We start from the raw sequence: 13,366 nt of genomic DNA on the forward strand, positions 1-13,366 counted from the left end.
TTGCATTAAGGGCCATTACCTGCTGAAGCTTGCCTGTGCCAGGTCTGCTGTGAGGCTTTTGAGACAAGCTGAGTGTTGCAGGAGTGAAAGAGAGCTGGGACCTAGGGGGAGAGGTAACTGGTGGCAGAAGAGACCCCTGAGAGCAGGACAGGGGTTGGTACCTGTGCAAGCCATGACATGGGAGCACCAACCCTGTAGTCATCCTTTGCTTTGGTGTGAGAGGGTGCCTGACACATGCTCCTTGAAGATCAGCAGTTGGCCCTGAGCATGTCCCAGATGGTTTGATGCCAGGGTGTTTGCACACAGCTCTGCCATTTAATAGGGAGAGAACGCATAGCTGATCCCAGCTGAAGCCATACACTAAAACGCTGACAGACTGTTTGTCAAGACACAAACATTGGCAAATGGCCCTGTTTGCCATATACTTAGAGTCAAGACAGAGAGGGAGGGAACCCAAGAACACTGCTGTCTCTGGCAGCAATTGAGAGTCATCAAAGAGCGGTTCACTGTGTATTTCTAGGAAGGAGGAAGTAACCTTCTCAGAAGATTTGAAACACCTTTTTCCAAATGGGTGGTATTGGGATGGCTGGCTTCTTAAAATGAGGCTGGGGGTGGTGGGGCATCTGGGTACATTGTTCACACAGCACAGACTGAGGGGTGAAGCATACCACCTGTCCAGCCAGAATGGTACCTCTTTGGTCCCTTCAGCCTGGAAGAAGCTTAGGATCAGAATCATAGAATCATTTAGGTTGGAAAAGACATCTAAGATCAAGTCCAACCATTACCCTAGCACTGTTTACCACTAAACCACGTCCCTAAGCACCACATCTACACATCTCTTTTGAATACCTCCAGGGATGGTGACACAACTACTTCCCTGGGCAGCCTTGCTCCAATGCCTCACAACCCTTTCAGTAAAGAGTTTTTTCCTAATATCCAACCTAAACCTCCCCTCGTGCAGTGTGATGCCATTTCCTCGTCCTATCACTTGTTTGAGAGAAGTGACTGACCCCCATCCCACTACAACCTCCTTTGAACTAGCTGTAGAGAGTGACAAGGTCTCCCTTAAGCCTCCTTTTCTCCAGAATAAATAATTCCACTTCCCTCAGCCATCCTCATAAAACTTGAAAGTTTCTAGACCCTTCACCACCCTTGTTGCCCTTCTCTGGACATGCTCCAGCACCTCAATATCCTCCTTGTAGTGAGTGGCCCAAAACTGAACACAGTACTCGAGGTGCAGCCTCACCAGAACCAATTACAGAGAGAAAATCACTTCCCTAGTCCTGCTGGCCACATTGTTTCCGATACAAGTCAGGATGCTGTTGGCCTTCTTGACCTTCTTGGTTCACCTGTGACACACTTGGCTCACCTATGACATATTTGTGCCATAAATTTATGGTGGTGCTGGAAAGGGAAGAATTTCTCCTAAACAGCAGCCATGGCTTCTGGTCTATAGTGCATCCCACAGGGTACCTGGGTTTGCAGCTTTGAAAAGCCAGCTCCCAAGCAGTCCAGGAAGCAAGGCTAGCGAAAGGTTCCTGAAGGCAGAGTGAGAGCTGCTGTTCATAGCAATCAAAGCAAGAAAAATATAAGCATTGCCCCTATGCTGATCTAGAAACCTTCAGTTTGCAAGCAGGTGCGTTTTGTCTCTCATATGATCCCACTAATTTCAGAGAAACTTTTGAACCTAATTGCTAACCAAACTGGGACTCAATTCAACATGATTGACTTCTCCGAACAAGCAGCCCTGTGTTTTTGGCAGCTCTGCCTTGCCAGATGCTGAACACTTCTTAGGGCAATAGGGTGGGCGTGAGGGGTGCCCAGAGAAAGGAAAACAAAGCTCTTGTGGGTGGGGGGCACATAAGAAGAAGGGGCACAAGGAGGGAAGGATCACCGTGGAGTGGACAGTAAGGTAATTTTCATTTACATGGACATCACTCTGGGACAGCCTGATGTTAAAGGAGTTTGTATCTTTAAATTATCAGTCATTACCCCATCGAAATTATCAAAACAGGTGATGGACAGATGGACGGTTGACAATTAGTCCAGCTTGACTTGGGTTCAAGGTTCAACGAAGTGGGGGGGGGGGAACCTCCTTTTGGGGTTTGATCCTCTGCTTCGAGTGCGGGCGGCAAAGACGTTGTGGAGCATCCATCTCACCAAGAGCCGAGCAGGGAGGAAGAGGAGGACGGCTGGGCTGGGCTGGGCTGGGTTCGGCTTGGCTCGGCTCGGTCCCGGCTGGGCGCATCCCTCGGCCGCCCCTGCAGTACCGCCCCGCTCCGCACCGTGTCAGGCGCCCACGGCTGCGGCTCGGCGGCGGCACCCACCGGCACCCGGGCGGCAGCGGCACCCTGTAAAATATCCGTGCCTGTATCACGCAGGGTCTCCCAATTGCCACAGTTTGGTCTATGGAACATGCAGCCAGGTAACTTGTGCTGGGGAATGTCCTGGCAGCTGGGTCCTGCATCCTCGCCGGCCATCCTGCCCACCCACCATCCTCTGCACTGGGCTTCAGGACCCCCTTGACATCCTTGTCCTCATCGTATGGGGGAGGCAGAAGAGGCCGAGTGACTTTTTCCCAACCCAATGCAAACGCCCCAAGCAGCAACTCCAGCAGCAGCTTGGCCACAGCGGTGCTCAGGTCCCCGCACACTTATCCTGCCCTCAGCTTTCCCTGCCCACTTTGTCCCATCCACAGCTTGCAGGTGGCCCTGATGAGAAGAGCATAATGTCTCTGACCTGAACCCCCCCCAAAAAAACTTCTCTCTAGATTAAACTCGTCTCGCTGATGCTGAGCTCTTCCTCCCGGCCTCAGCCCCTTTCTCCCCACTTCACAGCTTTCCATCTCTCAGCAACGCTCCAGCCCAGCAGGAAGATGCTGCGCGCACGGCTCCATCCACCCGCGCGTGGGGCTGTGCCGGGCGGAGGGCAGGGGCTGCCTGGGGGGCCAGGGGCTGCCTGGGGGTTAGGGTCTTCCCCCCCACAGGGGGGTGCGCTGCCTCCTCGTTCCCCATCCCCGGTGCAGCGGGCGCGGTGAGGCCGCCAGGGGGAGGCAAAGGGCGCAGCGGCGGCAAAGTGGCGGCAGCGACCGGGACCGGTGCCGGTGCCGGTGCCGGGTGTCCCGGAGCGGCTCCCCATGGCCGCGCTCCGCCGGGACCCGGCGAGGCGGCGATGCGAAGGAAGGGTGAGTGCACACCCGGGGTGGGGGCGGCGGAGGGGGGTCGGCCCGGAGCCGGGGGGAACGGGGCTCAGCGGGGCTCAGCGGGGGGAGCCCCGGGAGCACCCGCAGGTGCCCCCTTGCCTCGCCCGCAGGTGCCCCGCGGCCCCCGGGGCTGCTCCACGGGACCACGGGAGCGTGGCCGCGGGTGGCGCGGGGTGCGGTGAGCCGTGGTGAGCACAAGGCGAGCTCCCCCTGGCCTGGAGAGCCGCCCAGGAACGAGCACCGGGGGGCGGGGTGTGGGGGGGAGAGCGCTTAGCCAGTGCTCAATCACGGCGTTGCTATCTCAAAGGGCTGCAGGGCTGCTCAGGAAGGACTTGGTGTGCTGGTTTTGGAGGGTTTGAGGCTTGGCAGAGGGCTTTTCAGAAAGGCTTTTTCTGCACGCGGTTTCCCAGCCAGCTGCTTCCTTGCGCCGTGCCTCTCCAACTTTGTTCTGTGTAGCAGAGGAGGCTCAACAGAAGCGTCGTTTCAACAATGATCCAGTGATGTGTAACTCATAACCCGAAGAAGCCAGGTTTCCTATACTTTAGCCAAGCCCACCTTTTTATAAAACAGGCATGGACATCCTGGTGATGTCGGGACAGTGCTCAGGTCTTTGCTGTGGCTCTCAGTCTTTCTCTCCATCCCTGAATAGGACAGAAGAAGTAGGCTTATCCTGCCTTCAGTACTTTCCCACAGAGCAGTGCCCTGCAAGTCAGCTCTGAACGGGACACAGTCTGGCTAATAAACACAAGACATGATTATGAGGGAGCTTGCACTAGGACTGTACTGCTGCTGCCTGGCTGTGCATGCAGCCATGAGCGCCAGAGCTCAGTTGTGCCTCCCTGCAGGGCTCTAAGCAGGATTCCTGTGCTTGGAAATGGGTAAGAGGCATTGAGCTTTTTTAATACCCCGATGTAGATGGAAGGCTAAGAAGCAGAATTAGAAGGATGTGAGCTGGATGACCCTATTCAAATTGATTTGCAGGTCACCTTGCTCCAATAGACAGAAAATGCACCGCGAGGGTTTTGGGCCTTACCAGGTACCTTTGCAAACAAAGTTGGCAAAGTTGCTAGCGTGGGATGCTGTCTCACTGGGACTAGAAGCTCTTGGTTTAAGGAGCTGTCTTCTCATGCTCTTAAATATCTTCAGCCTCCAGATTGTTGTCAGTCCCTTTGTGTTGCTCATTGGTGGAAAGCAGACCTTGCCTCAGGATTAGGCACTATTCGTTGGTTAGAATTTATCACGTCTCCTTTTACCTTTTTGTTGATGTACAGTGGAAGGGATGGAGGACAGGTTCAATGATACCAGAATATCCTATAAATTAGTTGGCTTTTCCAAAATATCTTATTAAAATAAAGTAAAATGTTTTGACATTGTAGAACTAAGTTCTTTCTTGTGGATTTCAGATCATTCTTAGCTAGAAATGCCTTTGCATGGGATGAAAAATGTTATGGAACAAGTAAAATAATGCCTCAAAGCAAGTACTTTTGGTTCTCACTGCCTGTAATGCCTCAAAGCAAGTAATTTTGGTTCTCACTGCCTGGCAAATATTGGCATTGATATGGCAGGAGAAGGGGAGAAATAGTTTCTGAGTCAAGCTTGGGGGAGGAGGCTGCTTTTTGGGGTGGCAGAAGTGACAGGCTGCTTTTTGGGGTGACCTTCAGCAGCCTGCTTGTGTCCAGCTGTGGCAATCTTCTGCATCACTGGGCCATTGCCTTAGCTTAGCTCTGAGCCAGCTGTAGCCTACACCCTGGTGCTGGCAAACTACCTTTCAGTGGCTTGAGGTGAAAGGTGCCTTCCTGTTACCATTGCTGGCCCCTTGACTAGGGCTCAGGCAGCCCTGGGCTGGAGATGGTGGTCTCTTCTGCCCCAGTGCTTCCTGTCATCCTCAGACTTTCACCACCCATCCCCAAAGCATCCTCCTCCTGGGCTGCTGGGAAGAGCAGGGCCTGCCCCTGGGGAGGGGAAGTGAGGATGCTCATAAAGCAGTCTCCATGGCTCAAGATGGACTCAGCCATCAGGTTAGGCCAGAAACACGCAGTTCAGAGTCTGCTGAGGGAAGAAGTCACCCCAGCGTAACCCCCAGGGATGAGACTGGTGAGGGTCTCTGTGGATGTGGACTGCTCAGTAAACAGTGCCAGCTGCTGCATTTGTTCTTGTGGGTCTTGGACTGAATGTTGAATAGCCCGGGGCTCTGTCTGGGTACTGCTGTGTTGTAACACACGGTCCCAGGGGGCCCAGCTGGTCATGCATCCCTGGCTGGACTGCAGGGGAGGCTGCTGCGGCCCACCCCTGGACGGCTGCCCCAGGCTGCTCTCAGATGGCCTGAGTTTAACAAAACAAACTGCACCTGGCAGGGAGAGCCCATTCTGAAGAGGCTCAAAGTTTTCTGTAAAGGAAGGTCCCCCACAGACCGAGGACCTGGATGGTTTCCTGCTGCGTCCTTTGAGAGCAGCAACAAACAGAGAACAGGATTTTGAACTCCATCCTGAGACCTGGTGCTCTGGGTTTCCGTTCCAGCACAGGGTCCTAAGCCAAGAAAACTGCCTGTCCTGCCAAGGGCTAACACAAAGCCCAGCCCGGGAGCAGTCAGCCAGCAGAGTGGCATTAACTCCTCTTTGCAAACAGCAGTGACACCCCTTTGGTGAGCATGCTATCTGTGGCATTCACTTTCTCATTTCTTCTTTAAAGAACCATCACACCTGACATAGCTGCAGCCTTCTGGCTGGCTGTTGGGTTGCAGAGCTCTTGAAGATGCTAACTGAAGCTCGGTGATGATCCTTAATTGCTTCTTTACCATGTCCTCTCTGAGCAGTGCTCTCCAAGTGGGCTGAAAACCTGGCTGGGGGAAGGGCACTGAGACGTGTGGAGCTGAGCAGAGGTAGGTGGGCTTGAGCCAGTGGAGAGAACAGCCTCTTAGCAAAGAGTCTCAAAGAATTAAGCCTGATCTAGCACTTCAGCTGTCAGACACATCGGGAATCTCCTTATGTTTTCTCTCTGGAAATGATGTGGGGATCAAGGAAGAAATTTGTGCAAAACCCTGGCTTTAGCAGATCGGGTAGAAGGGATCAGCTGTCACCACGTGCCAGGGACAGCATAACTGCTTGGAGGAAGTCCCAGACCTGAGGGGCAGCAGGTCAGGGTGGCTTCAGGTACTGTCTTGTTAAAGCTGGTCTTTGTGGTGGAGTCTTCCTCACGGCTTTTGTGTCTGACCTGGCACCAAAGCTGGCAACCAGGGGCAAAAGTCTCCACTTCAGACCTTCAGTACTTTTCTTTCAGGAAGCAAGATGCTTCGTGGGAAGATGTGCAAAGGAGGCTGTTACATTTGGGTGCGTGTATCCCACAAGTTCTTGTGGGCAGGATGCTGCTTCTGGTAGCAGGTGGACTGACTGTCAGCAGCAAGAATGATGGTTATCCCATAGAGAGGGAGAGCTGCTCTGCTTTGGCTGCTCATCCCAGCTGCATCCCAGAACATACTACATGTCCACTCCTTAGCTGTCTGCTGCCTGGTTATGTGTGTGTGGACAAGCTGTCTCCTCTTCATTTGCTTCTCTTGCTGTGGTGACCAGATGTCCTACTCTTTAGTGGTGTCGTCCTACTTTCAAGTAGGTTAATCTATTTTTGCCTAGCCCAGAGTGTTGGGCTGTCCTTTGTTGTGACTTTACTTTTCTACGCGTCCTGTGCCTGGCTTAGGTGGAAGATCTGCGGGTCACAGTCCCAAGCAGTTCATGTGTTTTTCCTTTGGTCTGTGTCCTGGGGGAACCACCTGCGACCTTGCACAGCAATCAGCCTTGTTTGCTGCTGTGGGAGGTGCCAGCACTGTGGGTGCAGGCTTGGGGCTGGTGCCAGATTTCAAGCCTGCCTTCTGAAATACGGCTCACCTTCTGAGGGTCAGGGTGTCCTGGCACTGGCTAGCAGTCGTGTGGCACTGGTTTTTCTTATTTGCATGTCTTATCTTCAAATGCCTGGACTCCTAGGGTCTGGAAGAGCCGTCAGAGCAGAGAAGGATAGGAGGACCTGTACAACCATGAGTGATCTGGGAACACAACTGGAGCTTTGCCCTGTACCTGAAAACTAAAGGCAGGCTAAAGCCTAGACACTGCAGAGAATGAAATTTCAGTTCACAAGCCTTCTTCTGACAAAATATTGTCTTTGGCTTGCCAGCCCCTAGTGTTACTGATCTCCCTGTTACTGTCTGTCTCTTCCTAACTACTTGTTTGTTTACCCTTTGACTTGAGCTAGCAATGACACAATGAGATACGCATTCCTGAAGGAGCTCTGAGCTACCCAAGGAGGACTTCACTGTCCTGGCATGGCTGAAAGGCTGCATTCATGGAAAAAGGCAAGGGAGCTGGGTTCCCCAGCAAGGCAGCTGTACCACTGCAGGGCTGGGAGGGCGAGGCAAGTATTTAGTGTGGAAGCTGAAGGCTGATGAGCTTTGAGTCAGGAATGCAGTTTATTTATGGCCTGCCAAGCAATCTCAGGCAGTCAGTGAGGGTTAAGGCATCTCCTGTCCTGGATTGACAGTAGAGATCCAATTAGCCATGAAAGCCTCTAATTATTTGTCCTGAATTGCTCTGGTTGTAACCAAGGCTCTGCTATCTCCTCTTTTTGTCTGTGTCCCAGCTGGAAATGCCCCAGTGTCCCCGCATCTAGAGCAGCAAGTGTGGTGTTTGAGCAGAGTCAGCACATCCTAATCAGAGCAGACAGGCCCCGTGAGTTAATGAGGGGATGGGCCTGCTTGGTTAACTTTGGGGTTTAACTTTAGTTCTCTAAGTCCTGTCCTGACAGACAAAGGACTGAGGTTATGTGTGGTGCAGATAAGACCCACGTGAGGAATTGCTGTAGTGGGAGAGCTGGGTAGAAGGGCTGCAGACCACGAGGCAGGAAGGGAATGAAAGGATTTGAAAACAGCATCTGTGCAAGGCAGGCATGTTCCTCACCAAGTGCAATGTCTGTGCCCAGACCAGGTCAATTGTTTCCATGTTTCCTTTCTCCTTTTGAGACTACTGCCAAGGAGAAGCCTCAGGGTCTGAAGGTAACAAGCGCTCCCCTCGCTCTCCTGTTCTCTGCTATCCTTTCTTCTGCCAGTTCTCCAGAAATTCACCGTATATCAGTGTGAATATCAAGAGCTTCTCAAACTGCAGTGCTTCAGCCCCCTAGTCCTTCTTGCCGCTTGTCTTTGCCCTGTTCATCAGTGTTGTAGCACAGAGTGAGCAGTTGGCTCTGCTGCTGAGTCTGCAGCCTGTCAAGCCAGCTGAGATGACTGTCTCAGGGAAGTGACCCCAGCTGCCTGGAGGCTGGCTCTCTAGAGCATTGTTTCAGGTTGGCAGCTGAAAGAGAAGTCCTGGGCACTGTGTGAGGTTACAGCACGATACCAGCAAGGCCTGGGGACTTCTTGTTTTCCAGAGGCACTGTATTGCTAGATATATGCATATATCTATATTCCCAGATATGCATGTTAAGATACAGCTGTGGGTTCTCAACTGCAAAACTATTTTAAGGTGAAAATAGTTTTGCAGGGCAGTTATCACATCCTCCTGCTCATTCTGGGGGCTCACTGTGCAAAATAGGAGTCTCAGTTGGCTGCAAGATAAAAATGTGTCATTTGTGCTCCTAGTAACCTTAACTCTGACCTAAAATGACAGCAAATATCTCTCAAACGATGCAGGGGGTCTAGCCTTGGTTTTGAAGCAACATTTTATACAAATAATATTCAACTCCTGTACAAGAAGTCAGATGAGTTCTTCTGCTATTTTTTCCAGGTCACAGGGTCCCACAAAATAGGTTTTATGTTGTTGCCTTGGAACACTGCCTGAAGGCACACTGCACCTTTTCTCACACTGTTTTCTGCGTGTACGGTTCCTGTTTGTGTAGGTGTATGAGGCTGTGTACTTCTCACATCCAGTCCTGAAGCCAGACCCTTATGGCTAGAGGGCAGAACACAGGGACAATCGGCAAGGGTGCCCACCTTGGGGAGAGCTGGACGCTGTCTGCAGGCACCCCTGGTGGCCGTGCTGATGAAATGCTGTGACCTGAGCCTAATACTTCTCTCCAACCTCCAACCAAGGGATGTTCAAGCAGAGACAGGCTCTGTCAGGGAAAGTGGCAGTCCAGCAAGGCTGGGAAGCAGCTGACACATCTTTCAAACCTCTTGGTGTCCTTCCACTGTGGGCCAGAAATGTGCGTGCCAAGACCAGAGAGCTTCCTCCATGCAAATGGGGACAAAAGGGGTGGTCTGTTACATACAAAAACTGTTTCTTTTCTGCTCACTTTGAAAGTGGAGCTATTGAATTTTAAACAGCAAAGACAAAAATCTGCTGAAGAAGCCTCTTCTGTGCTTGCTTGCTGAAATCACGGATCACAGTGGTGGTGGGTTCCAGTAAGATGCCAGAGTTAGCCTTATTAATGACTCTGTTGTTGTTCTGCTCTAGTTTGTTGGTCTTCACTCAGGGAGACTGTTTGTCAAAGTGGCAACTATTTTCCCCAGAGAAGCTTCCCTGTGAGCTCTCCCCATGATCAGCCTGTTCCTTGCTGCATGGCTGGAGTTCATAAAGGTAGCTCTTGTTCCAGCCTTAGGGCAGTGCTGGCCTAATGGACTGACCCAAAGTGCTGTGGGGACTGCCTCTATGGCCACAAAAGCCTGAACTTGCAGGATGGAGGGGGCACAGGCAGGAGGAGACAGAGGCTCTTTGTTTCACTGGAAGCTTGTCCTCTGGCTTTTAAGGGTGCCCAGCCTAGCAGCTTGATCCCTGTAGAGGGTCACCCACATCTCCCTTCACACCAGTTCCATCAAGGTCTCTGCTCTCTCCAGCAGGTCTGGTTTGGCTGGGCTGGGAACGCAGCAGCAGCCTGGCTCACGTTTTCTGCCCAGTACCTTGAGCATCCAGCAAAACAGCTCTGCAGTTGCTTTTTTGTGCATAACTCCTGTTTCTCTTCCCAAGCTCAGAGCATCAGGCCCTCTTGCCTGCATTTGTTCTCCTTGAACCACTTAGATTTAAAATAGAGCAATTATCTCCCTTCAGAAAGGAGCTTATTCTTTCCAATCTAGGGCAGTTTGACAGCACAGCAATCTGTGCAGCTCTCTTTGGGAGCATGATTGTGTTCCCAGTATGGTGTCCACATGGCTGTGCTCATAGGGCAGGGGGGTCACGCCTGTGGCTTAGGATGAGGCTTGGGTCAGGGGCTCAGAGTCCGCGAAGGAACATTTCTAGGGCTAGAAATGGGATGTGTCCAAGGCCAAGTTCTCTGTCCCAGTCTTTTCTTCATAACTGCACATATGCTGAGGGTACAGGCCGCTTGTTGCCAGCAAAGCCAAGACACAAATGATCCCAAGGCTACATTCTCCCAGGGCTTCATGGCCCTCCATGGCCAAGCCTGGCTCTGTGAGGGCTCTCTGCATGGGAAAGCTTAACTTGTGCCTAGACTTATGTGACAAGAAAGACCTTCCGATTATACTTATGCATATATCAACAAGTGATGTATCTGCTGGGCTGGCGGGAGCTTTGAGAAGATTCCACCCATGTGCCTGATGTTGGGACCAGTTTGTGCATAGGTCACTGTTCACAGAGGCTTCTCCAACCTGCTCCTAAAATCCCTGCCTGTGGTCCCTATCTCTTTCACAAGATTGGGAGTTCACTGTAATTTGGGGTATATAATATATCATGTATATATATGTATAATCAGAGAATCACAGAATGACTTGTGTTAGAAGAGACCTTAAAGATCATTTAATTCCAATCCCCCCTGCCATGGGCCTCCACTAGACCAGTTGCCCAGGGCCTCATCCAACCAGGTCTTGAACATCTCCAGGCATGGGGCATCCATCCACAACTTCTCTGGACAACCTGTTCCAGTGCCTCACCACCCTCTGAGAAAAGAATTTCTTCCTAACATCTAAACTAAATCTTTTCTCTTTTAGCTTTAAATCCCTCTTGTTCCATCCCTATCTGCCTGTGTAAAAAGTCTCTTTCCATGTTTTTATAAGCCCCCTTCAAGCACTGAATGGTTGCATTAAGTTGTCCCTAGGGTCTTCTCTTCTCCAGGCTCAACATCCCCAGCTTTCTCAGCCTTTCTTCCTAGGAGAGGTGTTCCAGTCCTCTGATCAAATTCATGGCCCTCTGGAACCACTCTGACAGCCCCACATCCTTCTTGTGCTGGGGGCTCCAGACCTGGATGCAGAACTCCAGGTGGGACTTCACAAGGGCAGAGTAGATGGGGACAATCACCTTCCTCAACCTGCTGGCCACTATGTTGATGCTGCCCAGAGTGCAGTTGCCCTTCTGGGCTGCAAGTGTGCACTGCTGGCTCATGTCAAGCTTTTGATCCGTCAGAACCCCCGGTCCTTCTCTGAAAGGCTGCTCTCCATGCGTTCTCCCAGTCTGTCCTCATGTGTGGGATTGCCCAAGCCCAGGTGCAGCACCTTGCACTTGGCCTTGTGGAACCTCATTATGTTCACATGGCTCCACTTCTCCAGCCAGTCCAGAATAAACAGAAAGGAATTCACAAGGAAAATGAAGCTGTTTTATTCTTTATGTGTCCTTGATGTTCTTCTGATGTCTTGTCTGAGGACAACACTTCTAAGCCTTGAATTTGAATATGTGACTTGTAAAGTCCATCATATTAACTGAGAACAAAGCCACAGAACAGTGAGTGTCCCAAGCAAGCAGACTGGCCATGATGTTAGAGAGGACTGATGCGTTTTTTCCTCTTTGTAATGCCCGGCAGTCTGTGATGTTCAGGTGTTGTGGCTGTGGTTCATGTTCAGCTTCATCTTTGGAGTGACTGCATACAATTTTGTGTACCTGTGCTAAGCCAGCCCATGGCAGTAACCATAGCCTGTGTAGTCCTGTGACATGGTTAGGATGATCAGGAGAACCAGAGAAAAATCTACATAATGTACCCAATGTCACATGGAAAGGGAACATTTATGATTATATCTAGTGTAGTAGAGAAGTTGAGGAAGAGCAAGTTGACTAGAATCATAGAATCATTAAGGCTGGAAAAGACCTCCAAGGTCATCTGATCTAACCATCACCCTACTACCAATGTCACCACAACCTTTCCTTAAACACCCCCAGGCACAGTGACTCTACCACCTCTCTGGGCAACCCATTCCAATGCTCTTTTCTAAGAAAGACTGCTCTTTCTGATAAGAAATGTCTCCTCATTTCCAACCTAAACGTCCCCTAGTGCAACTCAGGGCCTTTTCCTCTAGTCCTATCATTAATTACCTGTGAGAAGAGGCCAACCCCAAGCTCCCCACACCTTCCTTTCAGGTGGTTGCAGGAGCAATGAGGTCTGCTCTGAGCCTTCTCTTCTCCAGACTAAACAACCCCAGTTCCCTTAGCCACTCCTCAAAGGATTTGTGTTCCAGGCCCTTTACCAGCTTCGCAGGACATGTGTTAATAACTGAGAGTATTTAACCAGATACAAGAAGGGTTACTTATCTTTCGGCTGAGCTTTTTGTCCTTTCAATGAAGCTGGAGCTACATCCTACATCGTAGATGTTGGGGACCTACAGAAGAATCCCGATGAGCTCTGAGGTATCATAGAATGCGTCCATAAGGGTTTGACAAACCTTGAGATTGCAAAGCAATTAAAATCCTGGGGAGGAAATTGCAGGGGTCTCCATATTACTTGTGAATCACCAGAGCTTCCCCATCTAATGGATTTGGATGAGGCATGGAAGAAAAAATACTTGAAGTGCAAATTGTGCAATGTAAGAGGTTTTGAACTCCTCCCTTAAAGCATTGTAAAGCACTGTGTTGTTCAAGTCCAACACAACTGGCTATCTCAAGACAAGCTCTGGAGGTCTTCTGGGTTGGACACAAGGCTTCCATGGACACCCTCGCAGTGGATCAGCTTGGGCAGGGTTTAAGACATGGCCCAGCTAAGGAGGAATTTCCTGCAAGAGGCACACAGACCTGGAGGATGGGCTTTGGTTGCTTTGGACTTCCCCCACCCGGGTGACCTGCTTTCCTATCCAGATCATAAGACCCTCAGCTGCTTTCAGGGCACAGCCCGCTGGCTTTGTATACTGTAATTCTCCATTGCTACAGAGCAAATGCAGTGGTACAGATCCAGCCACAGCTTTGCCTGTAGTGCCTGGAGGCAGATTGCTGTTGGTCTCTTACTTGGTGTCTGCCATCTATGACATCTTTGACC

At 51.0% G+C, this 13,366-nt stretch overlaps 1 protein-coding gene across 1 annotated transcript in view; it reads left to right on the forward strand.

The window, feature by feature from the left end:
* Window positions 1–3,114: 3,114 nt before the first annotated feature.
* Window positions 3,115–13,366, forward strand: part of PSD2 (pleckstrin and Sec7 domain containing 2) — an 86,990-nt gene continuing 76,738 nt past the window's right edge. The window contains exon 1 of the mRNA XM_032197062.1: window positions 3,115–3,184. The gene's annotated coding sequence lies outside the window, so the exon portion shown is untranslated. The remainder of the gene's footprint in view (window positions 3,185–13,366) is intronic.

Source organism: Aythya fuligula, chromosome 14 (assembly GCF_009819795.1).
Source record: "Aythya fuligula isolate bAytFul2 chromosome 14, bAytFul2.pri, whole genome shotgun sequence".
Classification (NCBI taxonomy): Eukaryota; Metazoa; Chordata; class Aves; order Anseriformes; family Anatidae; genus Aythya; species Aythya fuligula.